Source organism: Neomonachus schauinslandi, chromosome 4 (assembly GCF_002201575.2).
Source record: "Neomonachus schauinslandi chromosome 4, ASM220157v2, whole genome shotgun sequence".
NCBI classification, from domain to species: Eukaryota; Metazoa; Chordata; class Mammalia; order Carnivora; family Phocidae; genus Neomonachus; species Neomonachus schauinslandi.
In genome coordinates this window covers 144,293,611-144,309,151 of record NC_058406.1, presented here as the reverse complement: position 1 = coordinate 144,309,151, position 15,541 = coordinate 144,293,611, and positions in this window count along the sequence as shown.

The following is a 15,541-nucleotide window of genomic DNA, read 5'->3' as shown; positions in this document are numbered from 1 at the left end:
GTAGCCCGATGCGGAGAAATGGCATCAGTGCTAGAGCTAAGTGTTCCCAGGGAGACCAAGGAAGAGTAGCTTTTCATTCTCTAAGTGTTTAATCCCTGAACTTTGGAAGCACAGGCTACTCTCCCTTTATACCCAAACTTTACTATGCCTAAGGGACATTAAAGAGTTTCCAAATTACTCCCTTACCAGGAAGGAAAGGGTCTATTCTATTCTGAGATGCAGTCCTCAAACAAGCAAGACAGTCAGTGCCTTGCAACAGACCCCTAAGCCCCAACGGAAACCATATGAGCCTCTCAGAGATCCTTATCCAAAGGAAGAAGAAAGGCCTAGAATTAGGCTGGGAAACTTGTACTGGGAAACTCTTCATTCAACAGATAATTTTTCAGTCTGAAGACCTGGATCAAATTCTGATTCTATCACTCCTCAGTCCATAAAAGAGAGCTCGGTCCTACTGACACCAAATAAGTGAGGTCATGTAATGGAGGTTGCTGTGAGCAAATTCTAAGACACTTTCTGTATGCCGGGTACCATATTCACTAGCAGAGATGGATGAAATAAGATACTGTTTAATTTAAAATTCCATTTAAATGTATTTGTAGTTTTATTTAATTAGTAAGTGCAAGTCTTGGGAGTACTCATTTTTTCTTTCCAAAATGCCTGCGGTGAGATGTCAATGTTGACATCAAGATACCAAGTGCCTCCAGAGCAGACCACACTCATATGTCTTTGGATCTCTTCAGTTACAGTCCTTTTCCAGAACACCTCTGTGGCCCATGAGGTGTTACAATAGAAAAAAGAGGAGGCTAGGAATTGAGTTAAAAGAAGGTTTCACAATGGATGAGCAGAGTTTCGGAAATGTTTTAAATCCTACCTGGATAAGAATTTTGAGTTTGACCTCAAGAGGACATCAGAATTCCTTCAGAAAAAAAAATCGATGGCCCATGAGTGCCTAAAGGAAATAATACACATTTTCATCTACTGTCTAGCATCATTCTCTTTCTCTTTATTTGTGAAAAGCGTCTTTGCTATGTAATGTCATGAAACAAAATACACTCATCAACATAGCTGGCGTAGAACTAAAAAATGATCATCGTTTTTTTCTACTTGCTCAACCCTTCTACATCTTATCTTTTCTTCAAATTTGTCTGTGTAAACACATGAATCACAGTTATGTCTCATGAAGCATAGTCTAATTTCATTTTAAAATTAGCACTGGAAACCATTATTCTGGAGTGCAACAAAAAGTTCTTACCAAAAAAAAAAAAAAGTTTCTTGATTTGGGGCTGGCTTTGAGAAATCCCCAAATACAGTTTAGATTCTTTCTCTGATTTGAATGGCATATTTATTTATTCCTGTGTGTTCAGGGAATTCCTTCTGTGTTCCAGGCATTGTGCTGGGCCCTGGGGTACTGAGGGGACATGGCTCAGGCACAATGCTTCCTGTGCACACAGGTTGGCCCGATGAGCCCGTGGTCTGGGGAGCATGGTCAAACCCTGGCCCGTGGTGTGAAGGGGAAGCAGAAAGTGGAAGCATGGAGATCTGAGAACAGATTTGGGAAGGCATGTAATAGGAAGAGTGGCTGAGAGAAGAAACAACAGAGGTTTGAGGCCTCCCAAAACTCTCACTGGAAAAGAATTTCAGATGTCACTGACTTTCCATAAATAACTATTTATAGGTGAGTTTAAAGTTTTTATAGCTCCAAGGAAATGCCAAGTTTAATGTTTCGTATTATAGAATACACAGTGAATTGCTGCATTAAAATAAGGATTGGCTAGAGATTTGAAGTTGTGAGAGTCTGTTTTTATGTCTTTATAATGTTTTAGTATACAGTAATCATGCTCTGCAGTGAAAATAGGTTAAAACAAACCTTTCATAAAGGGAGAATTAAATAAAAATTTTGCTACTCAGAACTATAATTACAAAGGATTAGGTAGGTATTTGAACTCGGACACTATGGAGAATTACTTTCACATATGCTTGGTTAAATGCACGCAACACTGCTGCAATTTATTGTGATTATAACCAACCTGGTTGACATCCCATAAGCTAGAAATATGGGTTGAAGCACCACTTAACTTAAATCTTTTCCAAATCAGTGGCAACGAGTTGTCAATTCTTACTTAAAGGAAAGGCAGAGAATTAGTTGAAAGAGATTACACACAATTCATCTGCATGTTATTGTGTTAAAAACACATCTTGGAAATTTACTCATTTTATGGAATTCATTTCTTTCCCTACAATATTAATAAATAACAGATACAGAATCTGGGTTTCTTTAATAAAATATCATGTGTGTATCTATAAAAGCATGGAGAAGGCATGAAAATCAACTTTTCTGAGAATTAATTCCTTTCAACCCCTCCAGCTTCCATGCATTGTCCTTTTATTAGCCATCTTTCTGCCCCTGCCTGAGGCAGGGTCATAGGGAGATGGTGACACTCTCATGCCGAGAATAGCAGCACTGCTGTTAGGCAGAACATTTTTCATCTCACACATGAATCTTGACAAATATAGCTACTTACTGGTCTAGTGTCTCTTGATTCTCAACCCGCTGCCCATTTCTTTTAATGCCTACACACATCTAACCTTTCTTCTTTTTACCAGCAGGGCCCACTGGGGCTTACTTAAATATGCCCACATTTGAACCCAAGCCTGATATGCGAGTTTCTGTTCATCCCACTTTCTCTGTGATTCTCTGACTACCTGGGCAGGAATTATTACATGTTGCTTTTTGGAGAAAATAAACGGTAAAAGGCTCATACAGAAATTACAGGCTCCCACAGAAGTTAATACAAAGCCTGTTTTCTGTAGACAAATGGAGCTGCATACCATACATGGTGGGGAAAGGAGCGGATCAGATGAGAGTCACTAGCAATCTCTTAAACACACTAAAAGCGCCATGGATGCCTTTCCATAAATCAACGTAATGTGTTATAAGTAAATGGGCAGAGCACTGCACAATTTGTTTGGGTTTAAAAAAATCAGTTTGCCCAGAGACAACAACTCATCACAAATAAACTATGAGAGAAGAAGGAAGAGGAGAGAAATGGAGAAGAAGATCCCTTTTGGGTCCTAACTCAGTAGAAGTAAATATTTACAGTGGGCATTCATTTCCTGCTGACTTTTGGGGTTAAGGAAAGGTATCTACACAGCAGATGTGTCTAAAAGCTGAATGTGAATTTCTCTTTGGTTTTTATTTTATTAATGTGCATCAGTAGACTCAACTCTGGTTTGAATTTTGAGACTTTACATTGAGCTCAGTAGGTAATAATTATCCATCATTCTATGCTGTTTCCTTCTTTCCACCGGCCTGGTGCATCTCCCATGTATTCTCATTTTCTGCTGGTGCATGAGGACAGTGTGGGCAGAAGGGTTACCAGCCACAGCTCTGCAGTCTTACCTGGCTGCAGGTGGGGCTGAAGTTGGAATGGAGTATTCCTACTCTAGACAACCTCACTTGTTAACGGTCATAGACAAGATCCACCGAGAAGTGTCAACATCTAAATATCAACATGACAGAGTCGAAACGCTAGCAGACACAGGGATCAGAGTAGAAAATCTAGTCTATTATTACTGAACCAAGAGTTCATACAGGGTGAAGAAGGCTCACATCACAATTAGGACAGGAGTAAACACGGAAGGTCCCTAAGTAAATGACCCTAGCACATGTGAGTACCCATAATTTATCTTTAGGTCTCAGGAGGGGAGATCCAGAGAGGTAAAGAGTTATTAAGACAGAGTGAATACACCTATTAAGCCTATAATGATATTACTGGCATCTCTTAGCAGCTTAAACTGTAGCTATTATTCCCTTCAAATTGTTAACTTGTTTTTCTTACCCATAACCAACATAGTTAGAAGTCAGAATTAGAAAAATTCTTGGAATGATGTATTTTAGATTAGATTGGGATAAAGCCACGCAACAACAACAACAACAAAAAGTTGGTGGGATTCCAGAACATTTATGGAAGTCTAATCCCCCTGCTGTACATTAGATTCACCTGGAGTGCTCAGTTTTTGTTGTCGTCATTGTTGTTTGTTTGTTTGTTTTAGTTTGATTTGATTTTGCTTTTAAAGTCCCTAAGTCCTGGGCTCCATGCAAACAAATTTAATAGAATATCTGGAGGGTGGTCTCAGACATCAATATTCATTTAAAAGCTTTCCTGGTGATTCAAATTCACAGGCAAAGTTGAGAACCACTAACCTAATTCTATCAGTCCTGAAAGTCAAGTTCAGCCTTTTAGGGAAAACTGAGACAAGTTATTGACTGAATGTTCAAGCATAAGATATGAAATGAGGGAAGAATAACTACTATTTATAGTTTCTATACATACCCTTCATTATGTTCATTAATTCATCCAATAAGCATTTATCGAATGGCTATTCTGTACCAAGCACAGGTACTAAGGAGATGAGCAAACAGCAAAATCACAAGCAGAGATGAGTCGTCTGTTTTTAAGGAAACCCAAAACACATGACACCTCTCTACCCAGGAGCAATAAAAGGAATCAGGGACAATTCAAGGTCATTTCAGGAATTTCCCTGGATCTTTTTGTTTGCTTGTAGCCTGGTCTTTCATAGATTTTTGTCTACTTGGCTTGAGATCTTTTGCTCTGTGACCCCTATTCTGCCTGTGGAACGGTGACCCTGGTATTTAGATAGGATCTCTCTATTTCACTTTTAGATTCCTCCAGTACCTTTGGTCTTCACATGGCTCTCTGATTCTTCCTACTCCAGGCTGCCTTGGATTGGTTTTTACTCTTCAAAGAATAATATTTTTTATAGTTCTAGTTCACTAGTAAAATGGGAGAATTCCAATTCACACATATTTACTCCTATATCCCAGGAAATAAGAAGTTAAGTTGAAACTAATTAAAAAAAAAACAAACCAGCATTTTCTGTTACCAATGTAAGAGATAACTCAATGGCAAACATAACCAAATCCTAACTGATCAATGAAGTATACATGAAATGCCACAAAGTTTCAGTCTCTTAAGTGATTCCCAAATTTGGCTCTTTGTCAGGATCAACTAGTATTGAGTGTGTAGGGGGATGGTTGAAAATAGCATTCCTAGGTACTGCTCAGAGCAACTGAATCAGAAACTTGTGGGGACAGTGATGGAGGATGGACACATATGAAGGTAGGAAGAAACCCCAACTCCAGTAGCTTTTGTTAACTCACCAGGAACCCTTACAAACTATATGACTTTTTCGCTTCGGGGCCTAAAGGAAGCTAATAAAATGAATTCCATTGACCTTTCATAAAGAGGAGGAAGAAAAGGAAATTCAGCTAAACTACACTGATTTTGCAAGGGAGCCATGGATTTGGTTAGTACCTCAAAGTACCTCAGAGTTTCTGTTTGGCATGTACTTTGCCCAAGGGTTTTTATCTTTTAATGACATACTTTTGACTGAATTATTTTATTTATTTTATTTATTTATTTGAGAGAGAGAGAATGAGAGACAGAGAGCACGAGAGGGAAGAGCATCAGAGGGAGAAGCAGACCCCCTGCTGAGCAGGGAGCCCGATGTGGGACTCGATCCTGGGACTGCAGGACCATGACCTGAGCTGAAGGCAGTCGCTTAACCAACTGAGCCACCCAGGCGCCCTTGACTGAATTACTTTAAAGGTACTTTATTCTCCAAGACCATCACCATAGCTCTCCCTTCAAAAACCGTTATTCTCCCCAAACTTATATGGCTTTTGAAAAGAAAAAGAAAACAAGGTAATATCAAAAACAGATCAAGCGACAGTCAATAATGGATCAGCACTTTTAGTGTGAAAAGAAAATTAAGTGTCATCTACTTCTAAAGATTAACAGGTACCCTTTAATTTATTTTGAAAACCTGGTGACTGGTTGTATAACTCCATCACATCTCCCTTAAAGTATTTGTGTTCTCTGTGGACACAGTATGGGGCTTCTCAATTTTTATAACATCTCTCTTTAATTACACAGCAGGCCATTGTGTACTTCACTCTCATACGCAGGCTCCCCAACTAGTGGTACCATTGTGCTGAACGCAGTATGGGGCCTCTCCATTTCTGCAAAATAGCTCTCTCATAGAAATTTCATCCGTAGACTAATGGTTTCACCACAGATTGTCTTTCCCCAAGTGGAAATGCCGCATATTTGTTGTTAGACTTTTTCGTCTTCCCTTTACCTAAGTCACAAATCCCTTCCTCTGCAGGGAAGTCCATGAAAAAAACAAGTGCATTACTGGACCGACATCCTCTTTTTGTGAGAAAAGCCTTAAGATATGTTAATCCTTTATGTATCAGAAATTCCAGATCATTTTTCTTATCTCGACATAAAAATTTCATATTTTGTTCCTTTAAAATTCTTTTTTTATTTAAAAACTAGGAAGTCTTCTAGGATTTTCCTAATTTGCACATGGCTTTAAATTTAGACGTATTCATGTTTGGAATCAAGTCTGAGTCAGTATTTTTATCCTGAAATTATAGAAGGGAAACACTTTTTTAAAAAAGCAATGAACAGGCTGGCTTGTCTAAAAACTCATTTTCAAATTTTCACTCAAATCACCAATGCACATGGCCTCAACTTATTAGCAGGAAAGGTACGGCTGCATCAGAATGTACACTAATACCCCTGCGTTTTTCATTCATCCTTTTCTCTTTTCAATCACCTACTGTTACAAGGTATTTTGCTACAATTGGGTATAGATAATACAAACATGAGGAGCACATTGTTTCTGTCCTCAGAAACCTTGAAATTTCAGTGGTGTGAAAGGGATGGCATAACGGAATAAAATAATGCTATCAGAATTTGATGAATGTCACAGAGACGTACAAAGTGCTATGCAGGTTCACAGAAGGGAGAATAGACACCTTTCACTGGGGTACAAAGATCAGGGAAGTCTGTTTCTCATTCATTGAAGATTGTCAACTCCACCATCCTTCATGGATATAGTGAACAAAATATCTTTAAGGTATAGAAGTATTCCTCAGGCGTAAGCCGTGCCTGTTGTACAGCAAAAGGCAGTCACCATTTCCCACAAAAGAACCGGGGGCGTGTAAACATGGCTGTCGCTAGTGTCTCCTCAGGTCCCTGAAGAGAGGGCATGGACGGCTGAGGCCGCCTACCCCGCCAGCACAGAGGCGCCCCCTTTAGGTAGCACTGATCGTCAGCCCACTTGGCATACTGCAAGTTACCTTCACGGACGGGCAGGAGGGGCAGGCCAAATTATTCTTATCCAAATTGAATCTTAACCTTAATCAAAAGGAGGTGAATTTATCTTCAGAATTTCAGACTGTCCTTTCTGGATCTTTTTCACTCCTATTTGATATACTCATTTCCACCAACTTGCTTCAGAAACCCAGGGATATAACCTATTAAAATATACCTTTAGGTCACTCCACATCACATAAAGATATGAATGACTGATATTATGCAAATATATGCTATTAGTAATTAAAAGAAATTACCAATGATAATAAGAATAACTCATTAGTTTTGCATATATTTATAGTTTGCCGTACCCTTTTGCTTTTGTTTTCTAATTTGCTCCTTGCGAGAGCTCTGCGAAATAGTCATGCAGGTATTATTGTCTACACTTTAAAGGTGTTGAAAATAAAGCTAAAAGAGATCATCTGGTTTTTCCAAGCCACACAATGATCGGGTGCCATTGTCATGACTCAGACACCAGTGCTCTGACTCGAAATTCACTGCTATACACACAGATAATAGTAAAAGTTCAGGCACCCATTCTGTTCTGAGGGAAATATTTAGCAGCTTTACCAGTTCCTGAGACAATAAACCATAAAGATAGTCCTTTATTTTGCCTTCATATTTGACCAACTCTCGTTATATTACCAGGGACAATAAGCTTTTTGGTAATTTTCACTTTTTCCATTAACTTTAGTCTACCATTTGTCATTCAGAGTGCATTAAACCAGGGGGGGAAAAAAAAACCCACAGGAAATCAACATTTAAAATTCAAGACTGGAGCGTGATTTGGACAAACTAAGGATGCCACGTGATATCTGCTGATAACATAGCTGTCACTCAATAACTTTCTCAGGATTCTCCTCCAGCAGCAAAACACAAAGTGTCTAAGCTTAGCCAAAGTAGGACCAATGATGAGCTGAAGTGACAGAGCTTTCACTGCACGGGAGACAGTTTAGCTAGCTCTTTCATTGGACTCCTAAAAGATGCATATGGAACACTCAGTCTATGAATGAAGCATGTGTGATCTTCAGGGAGAGCCGGCCAAAGTGCTAAAGTGCATGGATTTTAGATAAGTCGGTGTGAACATGTGGCACTGTGTGAATAAAATGTGCTAGTGCCTATCAGAATGAGCCTGTATCATATTCTTACTTGACACATTAAGCAAAGCGTTTAGTTCTGGGTGTACTGATGATGGAATTTTATTCACAATTGTTTCGTGATAGCTTGTTCAGGGATTTTAAAACCAAAGGCTCTTTATCTTCCCATCCGGAAAGACTGCAAGGGAGCACCATACACTTAATGGTGTACTCCGTACCTCCAAGGTCAAGAATTCGTTTTTTCTCATCTTCAACCTAAAGAGCTCAGCCTGTTGAATCCTTCAGCAGATGTTATACTTTACATAGAGAACCTTTTCTTTCCACTGCCCAGTCCAAAGCACTGGACCAAGAATTATATATTTGAGTTGCAACACCACATTCTTCAATCGCAATCCATTGGTCACATGCAATAAAGGGGATAATTGTGTGCATGTGTGTGGGTCCTCCGATATATTTGTTCATATATACTGAGCTAAACAAATGGGGGTGGTACCTATGTTTGTATTTATTTGTTTCCATCTTACTTTGAAACCTCGAATTTATACTAATATAATTTTTCACTACATTTTCATGGATCATTTTTAAGGTCAGGGTGTCTTAGACTGGGTTCCCCAGAAATTGAGTCCTAAAACAAAGTGGAGGTGCTTTACTGGGAGATGTGATCCAGGAAGAAGAAATGAGAGATGGGGGAGTGAAGAAGGGAAGAAGGAGGAACCAATTCAAAGACGCCTCGCTGAGATGGCTGTTGCTGTGATGTAACTGGTTCTTCAATCCCGTAAGACCTCTTGAAGAACTTTATAAAGCACATCTTAGGACTCTTGTTAGACTAGGAAAGGAGGAAGCTCGCATCCATGTGCACCTGTCTCTCGTCAGTCAAAGGTCTGTCCTTCAAAGCACTTCCAGATGACCTGTGAGTAAGTGTTCAGAGGGTCGCCTCACTCCACAGCTGTATTGCATAGAGGGCTTGCAATGCTGTGGGAACATACCTGGATGAAACTAGCCTGAGCTAGAGCAGAACTGGTTGTTCCTGTGGCTGCAAGAAGAAAGAACCTGTAGTGGTACCTAAGCAATGTCTGACACATGAAGGCTCCATGATTTATGAATAAGCTGGATCCAAACGTTTATTTGTAAGTCTGTTATACGAATGTTTTATGCCTCACCCTAACTACTTAAATCTTTATATCCTTCTCTTCCTATGGACATATATAAAGAAATTCTCAAGGTAATCCATAGAAGCCCATTTAACCCAGAAGATAAAAATAGCCACTTTTTCAATGAAAACAATATGCTAAACAATACTACTGTAACTCTCTAGCACACTGTTTTAGCTAAACATGCTATTAGACATCCAGTAGCTCTTGGGAAATGGTTAACAGTCTCAGCCAAACCAGGCTGACTTCTGAAATTCATTCTCACCAGAGTCATCGTGAATGATATCAGATCAGTAAGTCTGGGGGGAAAGGAAGAAAAAAACATGAGAGTGAAGTCTTGAGGGAGAAAATTGGCAAAGATGAAAGTTTCCTACATTGCTTTTAGCCATCTGACTGCTTCCCGGCCTCCCTGCCTCTCCCATCCTTGCGTCCCATACATTGTTTGTATATTGTGTCCCCTCTGACCACAATCTTTGAGTCTGGGTCTGCAGGGCAATTCAAAAAACCGTGCATAGCACTGTGAATCAACAATGAGTCTTTTATTTTTCATTCATTAATTGTTAAGTCATTATTTGAATGGCTAGAGAAGAAAAAATGGTAGACAGTACCAAGTCATTCTGTATTTTTATTATGTTTGTAAATCAAGCTGTTAAAAAGTGAGGAATGTATCTATTTTTATTATAGCCAAATTTTACTCTTTAATTCTGTGTCTTCTTGTTTTTATTTGTAGAGTGGAAAAAAGTCTGGAAAAAATCCGGTTTATTATTTTGAAGTCCTTCTCTAAAAGTTCTTTTAAGAAGGTATGCTTTCCTTAGGAATTTATCCACAGTTATCTCAAGAGGAGAGACTATCCCTTTGAGATTTGACTCCATGCTTTATCATTAGATTTTGAACAAGCAATAAAAGCTATAAAAAAAAAAACTGAAGAGTGATGTCAGTGCAAATTGTGGAGGAAGGAATTCCAAAAGTCCATCTCTCCATAAAAGCAATGAAAAATCTGGCAAAAATGGCCAGAATCAACTTTTTGGGAACTCTAGAAACTAATTAAAAGCTTTTCATAAAGGGTAAAAACTATATCAGAGAAATGAAGTAAATCTTGCTAAGAGAAGTGAGAGTTGTGGCATTTTAATTTACCATGTCCCATCTCCCACTCCCCAGGGCAGTGGTGGTCTTCGAGAGAACAGCCTGCATTTCTGGTGCACAGAGGGAGCAGAATGGATCACATTTACAAGGAACTCTGGTTTTTTGCTTTGACCTGTCTGGTGGTTCCATGGAGGAACAGGTCAAAAGGACTTCTTTAATCTCACCTAACTCAGGACTCTTTAATGCTGAGGGGGCATTTGTCAAAATATTTATAGGCTATGTATTACTTGTTGCTATATATGGCAATGGATACCAGTTGGGGCAAACAATAAACTAACCAAACCTTGGGAGGAAAGGCTGGGGAGTTAGACACTTTGAGGGATAAGGATATGAAAAGCTCTGACATATTTCTGGAAATCTAGAAGTTCCTACACATGCCCAGGGCTAAGTGCATGCTCAGAAAAAAAAGAAAGAAAGAAAGAAAGAAAGCCCTATGCTGTCACCTCTGGTTGACCTTCAAGTTTTGCGCAAGTAGGAAATGAAGTCTAAAGCAGTTGTAAATGGTTTAGCTGTGTGTTGAAAGTGTGTTGCAACACACGCACAGAGCCCATCTGCCAAGACTGGAAGATATTTTTTGTTTCCAGGTGTCTAAGGTAGTATCTGTTCAATCACTAGCTACCCACTAAGCTAACAAAATAGAGACTTCAGTCACCCAACACAACAAAGAATACAGACATTAAAAAACTAGTTCAGAAAAGTCAGTAAACAAATATATAACAACTACAAAGGCAGGGTCAAAAATAAACCCTGGGGAATAAAATAAAAAATAAAAGAAATAAAAACTTTAAAAAGTAAACCCTGAGTAGGAGGCAAAACCTGTTTCCCAGAGTTGGCACATTATAATACTCAAAATGTCCAGCTTTCTACAAAAAAAAAAAAAATGTATATATGAAGTATGCAATCAAATAAGAAAATATGACCCATACATAAGGGGGTAAAAAGCAAGTAATAAAAATTTTCTCTGAGGAAGCCCAGACATTAGATTTACTAGACAATGACTTTAAATCACATATTTTAAATATATTCCAAGGGCTAAAGGAAACTATGACCAAAGACCTAGAGGAAACTGTGAGAATATGGGTCATCAAATAGATAATGTTACTAAAGAGATAGGAAGTAGATTATTGATAGTCAAAGTCTCAGAAGAGAGGGGAACCCAGAGTAATTACTAGATATGGGGTTTCTTTAGGGGTGATGAGATATTCTAGAATTAGATAGTGGTGATGTTCACACAAAATTGTAAATATAAAAAAAAAATCACTGAATTGTATACCTTAAAATGGTGAATGTTAATTATGTAAATTTTATCTCAAAAAATTTGAATGTATTAAAGTAAACGTGTCAAATATTTATTTTTGCACTCTTAATTATCAGAATTAAAATATTATATTAAGTTATAATACATTAATAAACATTTAAATTCCCATGAGTAAGGTAAATGGCATAGTTCTTAATTTTTCAACTCCTAGGCTATCTTTCTCATTAAATATAAAGAAATGGATTGTAAGGTTATTTGAAAATCCCTCTTTGGCAGCTGCCTGAAGAGAAAGAAGTAGGCTTTTCTGTTTAGTATGAGAACCAGGCTATTCCTTTGAATTAAACAAATGTAAACATTTTTATCTCAAATCATTGGATTCCCAGGAATAATGGACTTTAACTATAGCTTCCAGTTATATTCATTTAAATTCAAATTTGGGACTAAAATCAAAATTCTTTCAAGTAAATTAAATAGACACACAAATTTATGTCTATGTCTCTAGCACTGGAGGTAGAGCTCCTTGATATAATTAAATCCTTCATCATTTGGAGCCTTTCTAAGAGTGCACTAATTGTACTCACACTGAAACTTTCAGGCAATAAATCATGAGCTAGGACTCCCTTGCCCCAGTACGATTACAGCGCGGTTTCAGCGCCCATGCGCTTCCTCTCGGGGCTTGCTAATGCCTTCAGTTGTTGCAGCGTATCAAATGCCTTCTGAACTGAATTGTACTGGAATGCATGGTGCATCCTTCAAGATGCATTTGTTTCAAGGTATTTAGGCGAGGCTGGATAAAACAACACTGATAAAATAAACACTAAAACTGATCGTGTCGGATATTAACCGTTTTTCCCTACGATTCATTCATTCACTTGACGAACACCTACTTAGCACTTATTCTAGCTAGGCACGGCTCTCGACGAGGAATTAAAGTTTAACATTCACTGCTTTCAAGGAGACCATAGTATCTTGGGGGATATACAGACAAAGATAAAAATAATGATAATTCAATGTGGCAAGTACGGTGACAGAAACATGCCAGAGTGAGAACCCAGAGGAGGACCACGTAGCATAACCCGGATGGCGAGGGAAGGCTTCCTAGGGGAGGAAAGTCGGCTTCCGTGCCTAACCCAGGTGCCTGGAGGACAAGAAAAGGGGAAAGGAATTCTAGGATAATCACTCATGAAGACACACGGGTAGGAAACAGCATGGAGTGCTAGTAAACGGCGAGATGTTTTGCCTAGAAAGGGTCTATCAAAAAAGGCTTTGTCTGCCATGTGAAGGAGTTTAGATCTCGCCATGTTGGTAGCAAAAAGCTACTAAAGATTTTTAAACAACAGCAAAGTACACATTGATTTGTATTTTACACAGTACACTTCTGAAGGAATGTGGAATTTCAGGGGGTACACTAGAAAATGTTAGAGTGAATCATCTGTATGACACATATTGCATGCATCATAATAAAAAGCCTTATAAATTCATGGTATATCTTCACTGAAAATTAAAGAGGATTTTTTGGCATATATGGGCATGGGTTTAGAAACTGAGGCAGAATGTCACTTGTAAATCTGAGTACTATTTCCTCAAAAGGAATTTTTCCTGAGTCAAGAGCAGATATCAAGCTAGTGGTTAGAGTTTAAGCGTACAATCAGGGTTTGGGTTCAACCAGTGCTACCATGAAAATCCCAATCTTTAGAAAACAGAAAAGTAAGGATCCCTAAACTTCACATATTAGGTCCCCGATACTTCATTTTAGTGATATCTAGAGATCCCTCGATTCCAAAACAATGCCCAATCCAGTAAGTAACATTTGATTGGACATTTTCCAGTAAACTTGAAAAGTTAAATAAAAAAGTAAAACAGAACAATCAATCAGATGACCACAAAATCCAATCAACACGGTACTTTTTGTTTTGCTTTGTTTCTAGACAGATTTTAGTGACTGTATCAGATTGACTGTCTATGTGGTTATTGCAAGCATTGTAAAGACCACAATGCGTTGTAAAGACCACAGTGCACAACCATTTGGCAATGTCTTCAATTGCTTCACAGTAAATTGTGAATATGGATATGGCCAGAGGACAAAGCAGAAAAGAGTTGAGACAAATCCCAGATAAAGCATAAAAGCAGAGACTCCTCTTTTTTTCCCTCCCTCTCTCTCCAAAAACTTTCATCTCATAAACTGAAACAGTGTCTTATTGTCCTGAACAAAATCCCTCCTTTCTCAGAGGAAAACACCATGAAAATTAACGTCCACTAACATCAATGTTTGTTTGAAGTAAAGAGTCTATTATAACTCCATTAGAAGAGAATTGCTTGTGGCATCAAATTACTGTGGGAAACCAGTCCATGATCCGCCTTCCCATACACACATTGCTAAGACCCCGTAGAGAATCCATTAGTGAGACCCAGAGTCACAGTAGACTATAATTTTTCTTTGCCTTAGGAAAACAGTAGCCTGTAATTTTTCTTTGCCTGGGGTTTTAAAAAGGCCGTCCCTGGCTGTCTCATGAATGCTGTCAGAGTCCTGAGTCCAACCCATATCCTAGTTACCGTCTGGACACCTTCGCAAGAAGAGAAGACTCAGTGGAAACAGCTTTTCTTGTTTTACAGTTTATCTAGTGAGGAAAGAATTCCTTTGAGTTGAGCTCTTTTTTGTGATTTTTCCATTGTAAATTTGATTTAATTTTATAAATATTCTCAAATATTTGGTTTTAGTTTAATATTAGATACAGTCTATCATCAAAAGTTTGCATTTGATTTTGTAAGCTTTATACTGATGATATGAAAACTTAACTATGCTATGTTGAAACAGATTTTTTGTCGTTATGCAAAGCCATATTTTTATGAGCATACTATAATGCTTAAATATATTCTACTGAAGTATCTCAGCCTGACGTTACTTTAAAAGACAGCATTTATCTCGATATGGACACAAAAAGTTAAGATAATTGTTAGAGTAGGTCAAACATGGATTGTGTTTACTCGAAGACACAATAATTTCTTAATTGTTTAGGTGAATGGAGAAAAAAGAGACATAAATCTTAGGACAGTCTATATATTTAAAAGACATAATTTTAATTCAGTAATTTTTTAAAAACCTCCCCCAAATCTCAAATATGTTATAGCTCCTGAGCAGAATTATTTGAATCTTCTCTAGGCTAGTCTCTCTAGGGCCATGGGACTTCTGTCACATTTTTAGATACTTTAATATTACACAATGTTGCTTTTTCCATCTCTAATGATTGTGACATATTTTGTCAACCATTTGCTGTCCATATCTGTTGCCCTTGCTCATTTTACCTACTAGTACCTACTAGTACTTCAGAGCACTAACATTACACAGGTTCATTTCTTTATTGTCTACCTTCCCTTACCCGGATGTGCATTTTTTGAAGGCAGAGTTAGTTTTAGTCTCTAAAGAATTTTCATCAACTAGGGCAGCATGTAGTAGGTCCTCCAACAACATCTGAGAGTCAATGAATTTGTTATGCCTTATACTAGGGAACATGTTTTACTGACTTCATGTTAAAAGTAATTTTAAAAGTTTTCTGTTTTGAAGAAAGAAGTGTCAGCTTCCCAAGCTGTCTTTCAATTTCTCAAAAACCTGCTTAAAATATAAATGATTACATAAGCTTTAAAAACAAGCCTGCTACTTTGGCAAAGAGACAGCCATGGAATCTCTTGCCATTTATGTGCTAGTGC